Below are 19,019 nucleotides of genomic sequence, written 5' to 3'. Positions count from 1 at the left end.
ACCATGGCAGTGATCGGCCCCTCGCGATGACATAGCAGGGTCGCCAATCAGAGGGTAGAGAGAGCTCCCTCCCTCTGCCTGCCTTGTAATTGCTGCAATCAAGGTGATTATTAATAAAAAAACAACAACATAATCACGTTCCTCCATCATGTTCTCATACACTTTATGCAGTTAATAGCCTCTGTGTCTGTACTGTTACATACTTAGGCAGTTAACTGGTTCATGCAGCTTTACATGAACACCCGAGCCTTACACTATGGCTGGTCCAAATAACTAAAGCAATTGTTACCATCCACCTCTCGTGTCTCCCCTTTTCCTCATAGATTGTAAGCTTGCGAGCAGCAGGGCCCTCATTCCTACTGGTATCTGTTTTGAACTGTGATTTCTGTTATGCTGTAATGTCTATTGTCTGTATAAGTCCCCTCTATAAGTTGTAAAGCGCTGCGGAATATGTTGGCGCTATATAAATAAAATTATTATTATTATTATTATTACTTACCAAACATGACGTATATGTACTTTTAATGTTGGGAAGGGGTTAAAGGAATTGTTCACTGCTGAACAACTCCTTATTGATAGGTCACGAAAATGGCATAAAAATGTAAGAAAATGATATTCACCTTTAAGACTGTCAGCACTCCTAAATTCTTCTGCATCCTTCAGTGGTCTGCTAGGATCAACATCTGGTGGGGGCATCAAGTGAACTCTGCAGCATGCCTTCCCCCACCCATGTCCCAATATCGCCGCTGTCTGCACTCTCAGTATACAGATAGCGGTGAATAGACACAGAGCCATCAAGGCCCTTCTTCCACCAATCAGCGTGTGCGACAGCAGACTCGATGGTGTACCTGTATAAATTCTGCTATGTGGAGAGTCAGTGCACCGGAGACTAGAACAGAGCACCGGGAGAACGGGACCGAGATGAGTATATTTTGCTTAATTTTATAGGGGGAATGTGTGGTGGCTCATATTGTATATAGGGGGCTGTGTGAGAACTCATTCTGTATATAGGGAATATGTGGGGCTCATACTGTATGTAGGGGGCTATATGGGGACTCATACTATATGTAGGGGGCTGTGTGTGGGCTCATACTGTATATAGAGTGGTGTCACTTTACTTAATTCTGCTCAATATTAATGATAAAATTAATATTAAATAATATTCAGAATTAATATGTTAATATTGAGCAGAATTAATTTCAGCCTATTTGTTCGGTGCTCCACAACAGTCAGGGTTTCTCATGTGGCCCCTTGGGAGATAGACTTGGGACTAGAGATTGGAAGAGTAGTGCAACTGGGGAACAGTGGTAGATATAAATTATTATAACCTTTAAACAGACTAAGGAGGCTTTGTCTAAGTTAGCAGAAATAAATATATTGAACTAATTAAGTAAATGTTAATTAATTTCTTTTAGTTACCAAGCAATTTACATGTTGAAAGTGCTAGACATAAAGTGCATTCAGCTTCTCCAGCTTTTACATGTAGAGTCGAAAAATAAATACCACGTTTCTTACACACAAAGCTATTAAACCAAAAATGTTGATGGCATCAATGGATGTAAGTGATTAACATCTTAGATGGTGCAGATCATAGGTTTAATCTCGTCAACAATGAAATGTACATTTTTAATATACCAACTTCAGTTTAGTTTCCATATATACAGTCATGGCCAAAAGTGTTGGCATCCTTGAAATTGTTCCAGAAAAGTATTTCTCCCAGAAAATGATTTACTTGCACATGTTTTGTTATACACATGTTTATTTCCTTTATGTGTATTGAAACAGCACAAACAAACAGAGATAAAAGACAAATTGGCCATCACTTCACACAAAACTCAGAAAATGGGCTGAACAAAATTGTTAACTCCTTTCCAAAATTGTTTGTAAACAATTTTGTTTCAAGCACGTGATGCACATTCATGCTCAACTGTGGCAAGTAATAGGCGTGGGCAATATGAAAAGTCACACCTGATGTTTATTTCCTATGTGTGCATTGGAACAACACAACAAAACAGAGAAAAAAGGCAAATTGGACATAATTTCACACAAACCCCCCAAAATGGGCAGGATAAAATTGTTGGCACCTTTCCTAAGATGAGGATAAACAACTTTGTTTCAGGTGTGGGCCATATATGTGTGTGAACAGAAAAAGAAGAGAACTGTCTGAGGACTTGAGAACTAAAATTGTTGAAAAATGTCACCAATCTCAGGGTTTCAAGTCAATCTCCAGAGATCTTGATGCTTCTTTCTCCACAGTGTGCAACATAATCAATAAGTTTACAACCCATGGCATTGTAGCTAATCTTCCTGGACAAATTCAGCAGAGAAAAATTGATTAAAGGTTGCAATGCAGTATAGTTTGGATTGTGGATAAGCAGCCCCAATCAAGTTCCAGAGAAATTCAATCTGCCCCCCAGGATCAGGGTGCATCAGTGTCAGCGTAAACTATTGGTCAACACTCGAATGAAATGAAATGCTATGGCAGGAAATCCAGGAGGACTCCACTGCTAATTCAGAGAAATAAAAAAGCTAGACTGCAGTTTGCCAAAATGTACATGAGTAAGCCAAAACCGCCTTTTGGGAAAGCGTCTAGTGGACAGATGTGACCGAGATAAAGTGTTTTGGTAAAGCAGATCATTCTACTGTTTACCAAAATGGAATGAGGCCTACAAAGAACAAAACACAGTGCCTGCTGTCAAATATGGTGGAGGTTCCAATATGCTTTGGGTTGTTTTATTGCCTCTGGCCCTAGTTGCCTTGACTAGATGCAAAGCATCATGAAATCTGAAGATTAACAAAGGATTTCAGGTTTCAATGTAGTTCCCAGTGTCAGAAAGCTGGATTACATCCTAGATCATGGGTCTTCCAGCAGGACAATGACCCAAAACATACTTCAAGAAGCACCCAGAGATGATAGAAACAAAGCACTGGAGAGTTCTGAAGTTGTCAGCAATGAATATGGATTTAAATCCCATTGAACACCTGTGGAGAGATCGTAAAATTGCAGCTGGGAGAAGACACCCTTCAAATATGAGAGCCCTCAAGCAGTTTGCAAAAGAAGGGTGGTCCAAAATTCCAGTTGAGAGGTGTAAGAAGCTTGTTGAGGGTTATAGGAAGCAATTGATTGCAGTTATTTATTCCAAATGGTGTGCAACCAAATGTTAAGATGAGGCTGCCAACAATTTTGTTCTGCCCATTTTCAGTGTTTTGTGTGAAATGATGGCCAATTTGCCTTTTATCTCTGCTTGTTTGTGCTGTTTCAAAACACAAATGGAAATAAACATGTGTATAACAAAACATATGCAAGTGAAATAATTTTCTGGAGAAACACTTAATTTTCTGGAACAATTTCAAGGTTGCCAACACTTTCGGCCATGACTGTATATATATTCAAAACACACCTAATTGTTTATGGTAACCAAGGAATATATAGAAAATTAACTGTGGATGGTTATATGGTTATCATGTGTTTCTCCCATAGCATTTATGCTATATACACTAAAATAAATATTTTTTTATTTCTAATTTTGATTATATATATTTTGTTTTATTATATTGTGTAATTTAAAAGGGCATTATCAAGTTGAGCAGCTCACAGCTCTGTAGACTCTTTACTTCTTTGTGGTTTCTTGAGCGGGTGCTCCAACTTGAGTGACAGCTCAGATCCAAGAGCTTTTTCCTGCTACAACATATTAATGGTCTGTCAGTGGTTTGTTCTGAAGTCTACACTCTTACTATTATGTTTGTATACGGAGATATTAGTGCATTTGAAAAAGCACACAGTTCAGGAAAGACCATGACCATGATTCGGGGTGCTGTTCTAGAAACTGCTAATGTTGAGTATCAAACGATTGTTATTATACAAGAGTAATAAATCTGTGATGGTGTGGGAGGTGAGCAGCATATTACTGTATAAAATTCAATGGGCTGAAAAGAGATGGCTGGGATCTTAGGAGTTAACTCCTCTCCTGGAATGTAACTATTGTGTACAATTAGCCAGGCTCTGGGGTCTGATCTCCTTTGAAACAAGCTATATACTATGTAAGATAAACTCTCTCATTGCAGGGGAATGACAGCATATACAAGAATCAGGTCATTTCAAACTCACTCATTTTTAATCTAACTGATGAAAGCAATTAAATATCATGAGAATAGCTCTTTAATTATTAGCATCTTAACTTAGACTGAAGATTGTGGCATTTTTTGCACAAATATAAAAAGAACCCATCGTCACTCTTGCACCATCTTTTCTTAGAACTCTACATGAGAGGTTCCTGTCATTCTTCCTAGAAATAATTTGTTTCACCTGTAGGAACCTGTAGGCATAAATTGTTATATGCCTTAGGACTCTTTCATGAATAAAGTCACCAAAAGATCTCTCAACATGCTTAGACACTGTGTATTATTGGCCAGGAACCATCCAAGAACCACAGGTGGTGGACCACAAAGAGCCAATGCTAAAGGGACCTATAGAATCATAAGTTTTAAATAAAAAATATTGTATGCTTTTTTATTCTTCCACCTCACATTTTCCATACAGATCATCTGAACTGGGCCGAAGTGTAAAACCAGACACAAAAGAACATAAATCTCGGAAAGGTTTAAGGACACAATAAATAGATTGCACATGGATGTATTCGTACTAAGACTACATTTTGTGCACAGACTGTATATCCAAAGGAGGCTCTGAGTACGAACCATCAGTTCCCTTCCTGTAGTAAACAATTTAGCATCCAGCATCCAGATAGTCAGTGACTAATCACTCTGGATTCAATTTCAAAAAAATATTTTCTGTATCTGCATTACCAAAACGCATTACAAATTCATGCTTGAAACCTTGGTATTGCAGGTAGATAAAGAATGCAGGAACTTTGTATTAATCTGAGTCTGAAGTTAATACACCGTTTCTGTGTTTGATCATTTCCACACTGACACATTCATATATCTTCTGTTTTTTTTTTCCTATTGAAATACGTATTGAAATTCTTTCTAACGTTTTACATCAGCAGTTTCCAGAAAGATACACTAGGAGCTAATAGGATTAATGGAAATGCATGGGCAAGATTTCAAGGCAACTTAAAAAATGTAAGTTAAAAATGAAGGGAGCCTTTGTTTTTTCGCAAGCGGTTTGTAAAAATGCACGGCACAGAACTCAGACAACCAAAACCTTATAATATTTGTGCAATTATTCATTTAAATAGATATGTGGAACACATTACATACATAATACACTGTAGCTGATGTCATGCTATATGTTAAAGTGTGCAGTTATGTATCTAAATACTGATTTCTAATGACATTATTTTATGTCTCAATGTATTTTATCTTTTTTTTCTAACTCAGAAGCAGTGGTAGAAAACTATGTTCTCAAAACCTTTAAAATATTGGAACAAATTGGTTCTGCCTGAACACATGAATTATGGCACTTAAAAAATAGATTGATAGTCTTTAAAGTGTCATTTGCCTAAAGGTTTTTTTATGCAAATAAAATGTAATTAGTCTATATGGAAATGTTCTGCTGATATATTGCTGAATATGTTGTTGTCAATTGCTCCATCTTTACTTTCTTTAGGTGAATAGGTTTATGAATAGAGAGTGTAATAACCTGTGCTCATCATGTTTGGGGAAGATCTGATACCCTGTACTGAACTTTTCATTTATGGAAAGCGTTAACAGCAAGTGGAGACCTTGGAAGGTGGGAAGACTTTCATCACATTGTGTATTAAAAATACACTGAGCAATGATGTTGTATGCTTCACTCCTGGACCCGGATACAACTCTGCCTCCTTGTGGTGACTGGGCAGTGGTTGAGTGACATGTGGGTCTCTGCTTCATTGGTGGGAAGGGACTTATCCCAGGTAAGCACTCATACCAAAACATTGAACAATTTGGATCCATTCCTTCCACTGTAAAAAGGTCTCACCACCTCTATGCCTTAAGGGCTCCTTTGACCAGGAATATATCGTAATTAAATCTTCATCTAATTCTGGATTTAACTGATGTGAATTTAGTCAAATCAAAATAATATCATCAATTCTCTGCCAATGTTGGACTGCCGATTTTGCAAGTTCTCCCACCTATGAAGAATGGAGAGGTCTGTAATTTTTATCTTAGGTACACTTTAACTGTGAGAGACAGAATCTAAAAATAAAAAAACAGAAAATCACATTGTGTGATTTTTAAATAATTAAATTGCATTTTACTGCATGAAAAACGTATGTGATCACCTACCAACCAGCAAGAATTCTAGCACTCACAAACCTGTTAGTTTTTCTTTAAGAAGCCCTCCTACTCTGCACTCATTACCTGTATTAATTGCACCTGTTTGAACTCATTACCTGTATAAGAGACACCTGTCCACACACTCAATCAATCACACTCCAACCTCTCCACCATGGCCAAGACCAAAGAGCTGTCTAAGGACACCAGGGACAAAATTGTAGACCTGCACAAGACTGGAATGGGCTACAGGACAGTAAGGAAGCAGCTTGGTGAGAAGGCAACAACATGAAGCATAGTGGTGGAGACATCGTACTTTGGGGTGCTTTTCTGTAAGGGGACAGGATGACTGCACTGTATTGAAGGGAGGATGGATGGGGTCATGTAATGCGAGATTTTGGCCAAGAACTTCCTTACCTCAGTAAGAGCATTGACGATGGGTCGTGGCTGTGTCTTCCAGCATGATAATGACACAAAACACACCACTAGGGCAACTAAGGAGTGGCTCCGTAAGAAGCATTTCAAGGTCCTGGAGTGGCCTTCAGACCTGAACCCAATAGAAAATCTTTAGAGAGAACTGAAACTCAATATTTCCCAGCAACAGCCCCAAAACTTGAAAGATCTGGAGAAGATCTATATGGAGGAGTGGGCCAACATTTCTGCTGCAGTGTGTGCAAACTTGGTCAAGAACTACAGAAAATGTCTGACCTCTGTAATTGCAAACAAAGATTTCTGTACCAAATATTAACACCTTAACCCACGGAGCTTTTTTCAGTTTTGCAGTTTCATTTTTCTCTCCACTTCTTCCTAGAGCCATAACTTTTTTAATTTTTCCATCAATATGGCCATGTGAGGGCTTGTTTTTTGTGGGACGAGTTGTGCTTTTGAGCGACACCATTGGTTTAACCATGTCATGTATTAGAAAACGGGAAAAAAATTTCAAGTGTGGCGAAATTGCAAAACAAAAGTGCAATCCCACACTTGCTTTTTGTTTGGCTTTTTGACTAGGTTTACTAAATGCTAAAACTGACCTGCCATTATCATTCTCCAGGTCATTACGAGTTCATAGACACCAAACATGTCTAGGTTCATTTTTATCTAAATGATGAAAAAAATTCCAAACTTTGTTAAAAAAAGAAAATTGCACCATTTTCTGATACCCATACCGTCTCCATTTTTCATGATCTGGGTTAGGTCAGGGCTTATTTTTTGCGTGCTGAGCTGATGTTTTTAATTATACCATTTTGGTGCAGATACGATATTTTAATCGCCCATTATTGCATTTTAATGTAAACGTAATTTTGGCGTTTTTACTTTTTTTATCACTATGCCGTTTAGAGATCAGGTTAATCCTTTCTTTTATTGATAGATCGGGTGATTCTGAACATGGCGCTACCAAATGTGTGTTTGTTTGATTTTATTTTTATTGTGTTATTTTGAATGGGGTGGAAGGGGGACGATTTGAGCTTTTTTTTTTTTTAACATGCTTAAAAACAATTTTTTTTTACTTTTGGCATGCTTCAATAGTCTCCATGGGAGGCTAGAAGCTGCCATAGCCCAATCGGCTCTGATCGCCTCAATGTAGTAGAATTGCTGACTTGCTATGAGCGCCGACCACTGGGTGGCGCTCACAACAATCCGGCACTGACAACCATAGCGGTCTCCAGGAGACCTCAGGTTGTCATGCTGACACACCAGTGACCAGTGACCCGCGATCATGTGACGCACCAGTGTGCGTATTTCCGGCGAGATTGCTGGAAGTGCCATTTAAATGCCGCTGTCAGCGTTTGACGGTTGCATTTAACCGTGGGTGCCGTGGGTGCATCGCGATTCAAAACAGCTGACATATCCTAGGAAAGATGTGGTCTCACCTCTGGAGCCCACATCAAAGGGAGGGATACAGACATCAGGGTACCATTACGCCCGAAGTCAGTAAGGGGTTAATTTCTGTGTTTCTATTGTATCAAATACTTATTTTATGCAATAAAATGCAAATTAATTATGTGAAAATAATACAATGTGATTTTCTGAATTTTATTTTTAGATTCTGTCTCTCATATTGAAGTGTATCTATGATAAAATTACAGAGCTCTCCATTCTTTGTAGGTGGGAAAACGTGCAAAATCGGCAGTGTATCCAATACTTATTTTCCCCACTGTACCTGTGAATGGTCTGGAAACATTAGATGAAGCTGCCATCTCACATGCAGTAAGAGAATCAAGTTGTATGGCATAACATTATTGGAATGTCTAAGGATAAATTTGTGCTATCGTTATTCCGATACTTTGTAGGAATAGAAAATATGCACAATACGTGTACTATAAAGCATGCAATACCTATGCCGATGGAACTCAACAATACAGGGTGAGGGAGTACTCTAAATATATTTGTCCTACTCTACAGATTCCATCTTAGGCACCTTATGAATTCTCTTATCTGCTTGGTTACATATTTTTCAGGCTTCATTGCAGATTATGCACATGGATGTGAGATCAAGGATTGGAACTGATATGTAGAATGGGTAAAGCTGTTGTGTGCCGTCAACTTGCATTTCCTTTAGGAATTAGGACTGGTCGCTTAGAGCTATCTTAGTGCATTTGGACAATAGTAGCCACTTTTGCTATTTTCTTGTAGACAGTGGCTATTTTAGTTTTGAACCTTTCTCTAGTTTTTGAGAACTAGAAGTTATGCTGTAATATAATACGTTTCCTATGTAGGGTCCCTGTAATTCTGCCATTCAGTGATATCTGAATGACAAAAGACGTACACAACAATCTTGCAATGTGTACTGTTCAGTATAGTTCCAATGACTATAATGTAAAATAAGGACCATGTCTTTGTATTAAATTCCTTCTTTTGCTTCACATTTGGAAACTTCGTGTTCGCAAGCAAGGCATGTGACAACTCCTCTGAAATAACTAACATAACTGGGTTTCAGCGATCTGACCCATGCATCCTATGTGGGGCTTACCAGGATTCCTACCAAAGAAGACACAGATCTAGTAGATTGTTCATATATTAATGGTAATATAGCACTGTTGCCATTTGGTAACCTCACTCCCAATGGCCTACATATGACCCCATTAACTTCACAGGAACCCAATTGTTCCGTTTAAAAAGGAATTGATGCCACTATTTCTAATTTCACACCTTCAACTCATTAACATTTTCCATGTTTCTAAAGAAGAAGCCTAAAGTGACATTCAACCTTCCTCAAGTCATATTTGAAGCTAGTAAAAGATTTATAATTTATTTTATTTTTTTAAGCTCTAGAAGAAGGATCTGTGAAATATACTGTTACCTTTTTGAAGGCTCTGATTTCATACTATGATAAAATGCATGGCTGAATAGCGTTCCATCTAATTCCCATTGATGAGTTCTCCTACCGTGGCTTCATCCCATCTACAGCATATAATCATGTAAAACAGACTGAGTTTCAAATTAATGACTAATTATAACTTATTATTGACTTTGTGTACCCTTCTTCTATACACGAACTCTTCTTATATTAAGTGAGATCTAAACTAAAAGCTTAGCCATGAAAATCAGCAGAAAAAAATACTTGTTACTTAGGCATCTTAGAACATGGATGCACCTATAAAGAGCACAGTGGTAGCAGTTGTACTGACTCTTGGTGCCCTGAAGACGCCCAAGGGCAATGACAAATACTATACTACTCAAAAAATAAAGGGAACACTTAAACGACAGAATATAACTCCAAGTAAATCAAACTTCTGTGAAATCAAACTGTCCACTTAGGAAGCAACACTGTTTGACAATCAATTTCACATGCTGTTGTGCAAATGGAATAGACAACAGATGAAAATTATTGGCAATTATCAAGACACACTCAATAAAGGAGCGGTTCTGCAGGTGGGGACCACAGACCACATCTCAGTACCAATGCTTTCTGGCTGATGTTTTGGTCACTTTTGAATGTTGGTTGTGCTTTCACACTCATGGTAGCATGAGATGGACTCTACAACCCACACAAGTGGCTCAGGTAGTGCAGCTCATCCAGGATGGCACATCAATCCGAGCTGTGGCAAGAAGGTTTGCTGTGTCTGTCACCGTAGTGTCCAGAGGCTGGAGGCGCTAACAGGAGACAGGCCAGTACACCAGGAGACATGGAGGGGGCCGTAGGAGGGCAACAACCCAGCAGCAGGACTGCTACCTCAGCCTTTGTGCAAGGAGGAACAGGAGGTGCACTGCCAGAGCCCTGCAAAATTACCTCAATCAGGCCACAAATGTGCATTTGTCTGCACAAACGGTTAGAAACCGACTCCATGAGGATGCTCTGAGTGCCTGACGTCCACAGATGGGGGTTGTGCTCACAGCCCAACACCGTGCAGGATGATTGGCATTTGCCACAGAACACCAGGATTGGCAAATTTGGCACTGGCGCCCTGTGCTCTTCACACTGAGCACATGTGAAAGACGTGACAGTCTGGAGATGCCGTGGAGAGCAAGTGGTTTGGCAGTGGGTCAGTAATGGTGTGGGGTGGCATTTCTTTGGAGGGCCGCACAGCCCTCCATGTGCTCGCCAGAGGTAGCCTGACTGCCATTAGGTACCGAGATGAGATCCTCAGACCCCTTGTGAGACCATATGCTGGTGCGGTTGGCCCTAGGTTCCTCCTAATGCAGGACAATGCCAGACCTCATGGCTGGAGTGTGTCAGCAGTTCCTGCAAGATGAAGGCATTGAAGCTATGGACTGGCCTGCCCATTCCCCAGACCTGAATCCGATTGAACACATCTGGGATATCATGTCTCACACCATCCGCCAACTTCACGTTGCACCACAGACTGTCCAGGAGTTGCCGGATGCTTTAGTCCAGGTCTCGAGATCCCTCAGGAGACCATCCGTCACCTCATCAGGAGCATGCCCAGGCATTGTAGGGAGGTCATACAGGCACATGGAGGCAACACACACACAGCTGAACATAATTTCCTTGTCTTGAGGCATTTCCACTGAAGTTGGATCAGCCTGTAATTTGATTTTCCAGTTTGATTTTGGGTATCATACCAAATCCAGACCTCCATGGAATATTCATTTGGATTTACATTGACAATTTTTATGTTTTATTGTTCTCAATACATTCCACTATGTAATGAATAAAGATTTGCAACTGAAATATTTCATTCAGTGATATCTAGGATGTGATATTTTAGTGTTCCCTTTATTTTTTTTGAGCAGTGTATTTAGGAAGCCGTATTGAAATTTGGATCCAGGATCTTTAAGAGATTTTGCCACTTTTTTATTCATGATGTATTTTATTTAGAGTTATTAAAGCTACAGCTAACAGAACAAGAATACATCACTATTATATTTAAAGGGAATCTGTCTTCTCGAGAAACAATATTTTCCTGACAATAAAGGGGTAATCTGAGAGAAAATAATGTTTAAATCCTATATAGACAGCTTACTTAATGTAATGCTGCTGCAGTGCAGTATAGCACAACCTCCACCAGGGATGCTGGTGAGGGAAGAGAGGTTGCACACACAGCGTAACACCACTGAGCAGCATAAGCGCAAGCAAGTGGTGAAAGAGTGGTGAAAGAGTGGTCAGACGAGCCGAGTCAGAAACCGTCAGGAGAAGAAGTACCAGAGGTCACAGCAATACATGTGGTCAAATACAAGCCAGAAGTCAGAGCCAGATGGGAGCAAATATAACCAAGACGAGAGACAGTAAAACAGATCAGAAGATAAGCCGGGTCACATACCAAGAGGTCCAAGCACAGGGAGCAAACACTAAGACAAAGTTGGGTGGCAGGAAAGGAATGTCACGGGAACAGAGTACACGGGCAGAGTAGAAAACACGGTATCAAGGGGTCAGCTGCTCTAGCCTGGGAGCATGAACTATCACTGACATTGGTCTGCAGGCCACAGCAGACTGAAATAGCCACACAGAACCCAAAATGAGGCAGAGAAGATTAACCCCCGCATGACCAGACCGGGGAGAAAATAACAAGAAACAAATCTCAGCCTGGATGATGACACTAAGGCCGGGGACACACACAACGTATAAAAAAACGGTCTGTTTTTCACGGACGAGAATCGCACAAATGTTTCCCAAACAGTGATCCGTGTGCAGTGCGAGGATGCGATTTCCTCGCATCAAATGATCCTTTTGACATTCGTGTAACATCCGTATGGCATCCGTATGCCGAGATTTTCTCTCAGGCTTGCAAAACCGACATCTAATGGATTTATGTGCTCAAATGTTCGTTAAAACATATATACAGTATATATATATATATATATATATATATATATATATATATATATATATATATATATATATATATATATGTCATTGAGACACATATATATATATTCTGTATTTATATTTAATTCAGCGCGATATCTGTGAAAAGCCGGTAATTCAATTGCCGGCTTCTCATTTCTCCTTCCCAAACCCGACAGGAAATGAGACATGGTTTACATACAGTAAACCATCTCATATCCCCCTTTTTTTTGCATATTCCACACTACTAATGTTAGTAGTGTGTGTATGCAAAATTTGGGCGCTGTAGCTTGTAAAATAAAGGGTTAAATTGCGGAAAAAAATGGCGTGGGCTCCCGCGCAATTTTCTCCGCCAGAGTGGTAAAGCCAGTGACTGAGGGCAGATATTAATAGCCTAGAGAGGGTCCATGGTTATTGGCCCCCCTGGCTACAAACATCTGCCCCCAGCCACCCCAGAAAAGGCACATCTGGAAGATGCGCCTATTCTGGCACTTGGCCACTCTCTTCCCACTCCCGTCTAGCGGTGGGATATGGGGTAATGAAGGGTTAATGCCACCTTGCTATTGTAAGGTGACATTAAGCCAGATTAATAATGGAGAGGCGTCAATTATGTCACCTATCCATTATTAATCCAATTGTCTAAAAGGGTTAAAAAACACACACACACATGATTAAAAAGTATTTTAATGAAATAAACACACAGGTTGTTTTAGTATTTTATTGCTCTCTCAATCCATCCGGAAGACCCTCGCTTGGCAAAATAATAAACCCACAATATACATACCCTCTCTGATGAACTGTCACGTCCCACGAGGTAATCCATCTGAAGGGGTTAAAATATTTTACAGGCAGGAGCCCTGCTAATGCAGCTGTGCTGGTGTCTGTAAGCCCCGGCGAATGAAGGAAATGTAGGTCAATGACCTATAGTTACCTTCAGTCGCGGTGATGCGCCCCCTGGTGGATGTCCTCATATGACCTGGAGCGTGGGAAAAAGCTCCCAGGCTGCAGTTCATGAGGACATCCACCAGGGGGCGCATCACCGCGACTGAAGGTAACTATAGGTCATTGACCTACATTTCCTTCATTCGCCGGGGCTTACAGACACCAGCACAGCTGCATTAGCAGGGCTCCTGCCTGTAAAATATTTTAACCCCTTCAGATGGATTACCTCGTGGGACGTGACAGTTCATCAGAGAGGGTATGTATATTGTTTGTTTATTATTTTGCCAAGCGAGGGTCTTCCGGATGGATTGAGAGAGCAATAAAATACTAAAACAACCTGTGTGTTTATTTCATTAAAATACTTTTTAATCGTGTGTGTGTTTTTTAACCCTTTTAGACAATTGGATTAATAATGGATAGGTGACATAATTGACGCCTCTCCATTATTAATCTGGCTTAATGTCACCTTACAATAGCAAGGTGGCATTAACCCTTCATTACCCCATATCCCACCGCTACATGGGAGTGGGAAGAGAGTGGCCAAGTGCCAGAATAGGCGCATCTTCCAGATGTGCCTTTTCTGGGGTGGCTGGGGGCAGATGTTTGTAGCCAGGTGGGGCCAATAACCATGGACCCTCTCTAGGCTATTAATATCTGCCCTCAGTCACTGGCTTTACCACCCTGGCGGAGAAAATTGCGCGGGAGCCCACGCCATTTTTTCCGCAATTTAACCCTTTATTTTACAAGCTACAGCGCCCAAATTTTGCACATACACACTACTAACATTAGTAGTGTGGAATATGCAAAAAAAAGGGGGATATGAGATGGTTTACTGTATGTAAACCATGTCTCATATCATGTCAGGTTTAGGCAGGAGAAATGAAAAGCCGGCAATTGAATTACCGGCTTTTCTCTAACACCGCTGCGTATTTCTCGCAATGCACACGCATGGTCCGTGTGTAATCCGATTTTTTCTCGCACCCATAGGCTTGCATTGGCGAGTTTCGGCCGAGATACGCTGACAATCGCAGCATGCTGCGATTTCACTCGGATCCTGAATACGGTGGAGAAAATATCGGATGATGGGAGCTGCACCATAGATTAACATTGGGCCGAGTGCTATGCGATTTTTTATCGCATAGCACTCGTCCGTATTACGGTCTAGTGTGACCCCGGCCTTAAAGTGTGGCTGCATGGAGAAAATTACTTTTTATTCTTCCTGTAGCTGCTTGCTTCTGGTCATTGGGGTGGTGCAAGAAGCAGTTACAGTCAGTGCTTGCTGCATAGTGAGAGTGCTGTAATCTCTGCCCTGCACTTTGATTAGGACAGTCACCACTCCTTGCACTGCCCCAATGGCTGGAAAAGAGCAGTTACAAGGAAAATAAAACTTAATTTTCTCCCTGTAGCCAAGCTTTCAGGATTTAAGCTCTACATCTGAAGGTAAATAGCATTTTTCATGCTGACAAGTTTTGTTTAACCCCTTAGAAACTGAGTGAATTTTCTTTTTTACCCTTTTGTTTTTTTCTCCTTTTCATCCAAGAGCCATAACATTCTTATTTGTACCCATATGAGGGATTTTTTTTTGCGAGACTAGTTGTACTTTTGAATGGACCATTAATTTTACTATATCATATACTAGAAAACAGGGAAACATTTCTAAGTGAGTGATGAAAAAATTGTGAGAAAAAAGGCAACGCAATTCTGCATTTGTTTTTAGATTTTGTTTTTATGACATTTGTTCTGCAGTAAAATTCACCTGGAACTATGATTCTCCATGTCAGTACGATTACATTGATATATGTATTTTAAATGAAGGAAAGGGGGTTTGATTTGAACTTATGTTCAGGTTTTTACTTTTCACTTTATTTTTTAGTCCCCCTGCCATCATCCGACCTTTTACACTACAGTATTGTCCATATTCTGTATTTAGGAGTGAAGAATTTTCACAACTGGATTTCTTGGTGGCATATAACAATGTATCAGCAATGAGGTCATAATAATAATATTTATTGCATTTTTTTGCTTGTGTATCAGATCAGAAGACATGTGTGGGTCATATTCTGTCTTTTTGCAGTGGTACCTCATCCTATAATACTGTATCTATATAGCACTCCATTTGTCTTGGCTCCATCTGCAGAAAGAACAAATCTATTCAACGGCTACCATAAACACATATGACCAGTTATTAAGGGGTTAACACAGTTTGCATTAGCGAATGTGAGTGTTACATGTGCTCAGTTACTTGAGACATGTTTATATTAAAGTACAAAACCCCTTTAAAGAAGCTAAACTCAATTATAAAAGATAACACTGTCTGCCGTGAGCAGCACATCCAGGCAGCACAATGTCAGCCTCCTCCTGAATTTCCTTCAACTCTGCACAGTGAGTTTTTTCAGATGTAATATATTAGATGGGATCACAGAGATAACCTATCTCTTAATGGGACCAACACTATCTCATATTGACCAAGCTCCAGTAAATTTACAGAAAAAAGGGCAGTTTTTAATGTCACAGTTGATCCTTTATACTTAGAACATTGGTCTTGTTGTATCCACTATATAATATGCCGAGCAACTGAATGGTTAACTATTGAAATTCAGACTCATGTTTAATAGAAAACTAATAAACATTAATAATTTTACCATGTGTTACTGTGTAGATTATTTGCAAATTAAGTCTAAGCATTGGCATGTCCTTATTTCTGTTTCATTATAGGACAAGATATAAGAAAGAGTATGAACCTCTGCATGATGGACGCCAGTGGTGCCAGACAGATCGCGTTGGCTAGCAGGGCGGCTCGGTAGTGGACACTGTTGCTTTGAAGTGCTATGCAGTAAAGTTCTATGGATTATGTTGGTGCTATATTAGCAAACAGCTGAAATCTGTCATTATGTCCGTGTATCACCCCAGGTAACCGGTTGTTGCAGTGATGTTGCCTTCCTTTCGGGGAGGGTGATATCATGCTTAGAGGCAATGGAGTTCTCTTCACCAGGTAAGGCACCCGCATGCAACACATTCCAAATCCAGGCCAGGAGGGGGAGCATAAGACCCGGATTCAAGGGAGCTTCCCTCAAATATGGATATATGTCCTGGTCTGGAGGAGGAGTTAGCCAGTCTGATAGAGACACTAAAGGAGAAGGAAGTCTGAGAGAGCAGACAGAGAGGCCTGGCAGCCACGAGGGAGCTGCAGCCTCCAAAAGGACAGATAACCCGAGGGGTTGTATGTGGTGGAGCTTCAGAGGAAAGGAGCAAAGGAGAGGAACAGGGCTCAGAGGGGAACTGTGACCGGGCACCCTCAGAGCCGAAGCGCAGTACCGGGTACCGGGAGCCCAAGGCCTTAGTGGAACTGTAGGACACTTGGCAGAACTGGAGGGCTGAGAACTTTATGGGATTGGCCCACACCACACCTGAGACGCAGCAGCACCTGAGGAGCCCGGGCATGATAGAGTCCCTATAAAAAGGCTCAAGCTGCCCGTCATGCAGATACCTGTCTCAGGACAGGGGAAATAGAGGACTCTGCAGAAAGCTTCAGGCAGCAGGGACTTCATATACAGCAAGTGCTAGTTGGAAAGGATCACGGACCTCGACTGGAAAAAGGGAATCTTCCATTGTCTCCGAGCCGGCCGGGCCATACCATCACCCGTGCCTTGTACCCTGGACTGTGGCCTGCTAACTACAGTAAACCAGGTAAAGACTTACAACTTGTGTCCCTTACTTATTTCATCGGCCTACACCATCATCGCCATACACTTCAGGACCTCTGGGGACCCCGCTTCACCTGTGGGAAGCGTTACCATCATTGCTGCGACAACATCCCTCAGAGGACCCCTTTAATGCAGCATCAGTCCCACAATTGACCGAACACCACAGGAGGCATCACGACAGACTTATTTACAATTCGCCTTTAACACCTTCATGACCTTGGGATTTTTCGTTTTTCCGTGTTCGTTTTTCGCTCCCCTCCTTCCCAGAGCCATAACTTTTTTATTTTTCCGTCAATATGGCCATGTGAGGGCTTATTTTTTGCGGGACAAGTTGTACTTTTGAATGACACCATTGGTTTTAGCATGTCGTGTACTAGAAAATGGGAAAAAAATTCCAAGTGCGGTGAAATTGCAAAAAAAGTGCAATCCCACACTTGTTTTTTGTTTGGCTTTTTTGCTAGGTTCACTAAATGCTAAAACTGACCAGCCATTATGATTCTCCAGGTCATTACGAGTTCATAGACACCTAACATGTCTAGGTTCTCTTTTATCTAACTGGTGAAAAAAAATTCCAAACTTTGCTAAAAAAAGAAAATTGCGCCATTTTCCGATACCCGTAGCGTCTCCATTTTTCATGATCTGGGGTCCCATTTTTCATGATCTGGGGTCAGTTGAGGGCTTATTTTTTGCATGCCGAGCTGGCGTTTTTAATGATACCATTTTGGTGCAGATATGATCTTTTGATAGCCCGTTATTGCATTTTAATGCAATGTCGCAGCGACCAAAAAAACGTAATTCTGGCGTTTCAAATTTTTTTCTCGCTACGCCGTTTAGCGATCAGGTTAATCCTTTTTTTATTGATGTATCGCCGGGTTCAGAATCGCCCGATCTCAAATATGTGTAGGTTTGATTTTTTTTTATTATTGATTAATTTTGAATGGGGCGAAAGGGGGGTGATTTAAACTTTTATATTTTTTTTATTTTTTTCACATTTTTTTTAACTTTTTTTTTTTTTTTTTTACTTTTGCCATGCTTCAATAGCCTCCATGGGAGGCTAGAAGCTGGCACCACTCGATCGGCTCTGCTACATAGCAGCGATCATCAGATCGCTGCTATGTAGCTGAATTGCAGGTTTGCTATGAGCGCCGACCACAGGGGGTGCTCACAGCAGGCCGGCATCAGTAACCATAGAGGTCTCAAGGACCTCTATGGTTACCATTCTGATGCATCGCTGACCCCCGATCATGTGACGGGGGTCAGTGATGCGCTCATTTCTGGCCGGATGGCCGGAAGCGCCGGTTAAATGGTTTGTCAGCGTTTGACAGCGGCATTTAACTAGTTAATAGCGGCGGGTGAATCGCGATTTCACCCGCCGCTATTGCGGGCACATGTCAGCTGTTCAAAACAGCTGACATGTCCCGGCTTTGATGCGGGCTCACCGCCGGAGGATCTGACCTCGGACGTACTATCCTGTCCGAGGTCAGAAAGGGGTTAAAGACCGTTCCCCTTTTATTGGACGCCCAGGGCCACGGACCGGGTCGCAGCCGCCGTGACATCCCCTTTAAGAGAGACAGGACCCGATGCCAAGTACCCCACTGCCCTGGTAGGGCGCTCCATCTGCATCTTGCCTTATAAATTAGTGCAGTATGCAACCAACTTTAAACTAATTTATACATTATTTTGTTTACTACACAACAAAGGGAAGGGGAGCCAAAAATTCAACTATTGAACTGTACAAGGGTCCGGTATGGGCCCTTAAAAGCACACAGCAGCTGCTTACTGTCTAGGCCTAGGGTAAACCCCCCCGTACACCTTAGATAGAACCCTTATTCAGCTGGCAGCTATGTTGCCCGACTTTCCTGTATATAGGATCACGTGTGTGCGCGCACGTGATGTTATTCATGTCA

This window comes from Ranitomeya variabilis, chromosome 5, assembly GCF_051348905.1.
Source record: "Ranitomeya variabilis isolate aRanVar5 chromosome 5, aRanVar5.hap1, whole genome shotgun sequence".
Classification (NCBI taxonomy): domain Eukaryota; kingdom Metazoa; phylum Chordata; class Amphibia; order Anura; family Dendrobatidae; genus Ranitomeya; species Ranitomeya variabilis.
This window is presented reverse-complemented; position numbering follows the sequence as displayed.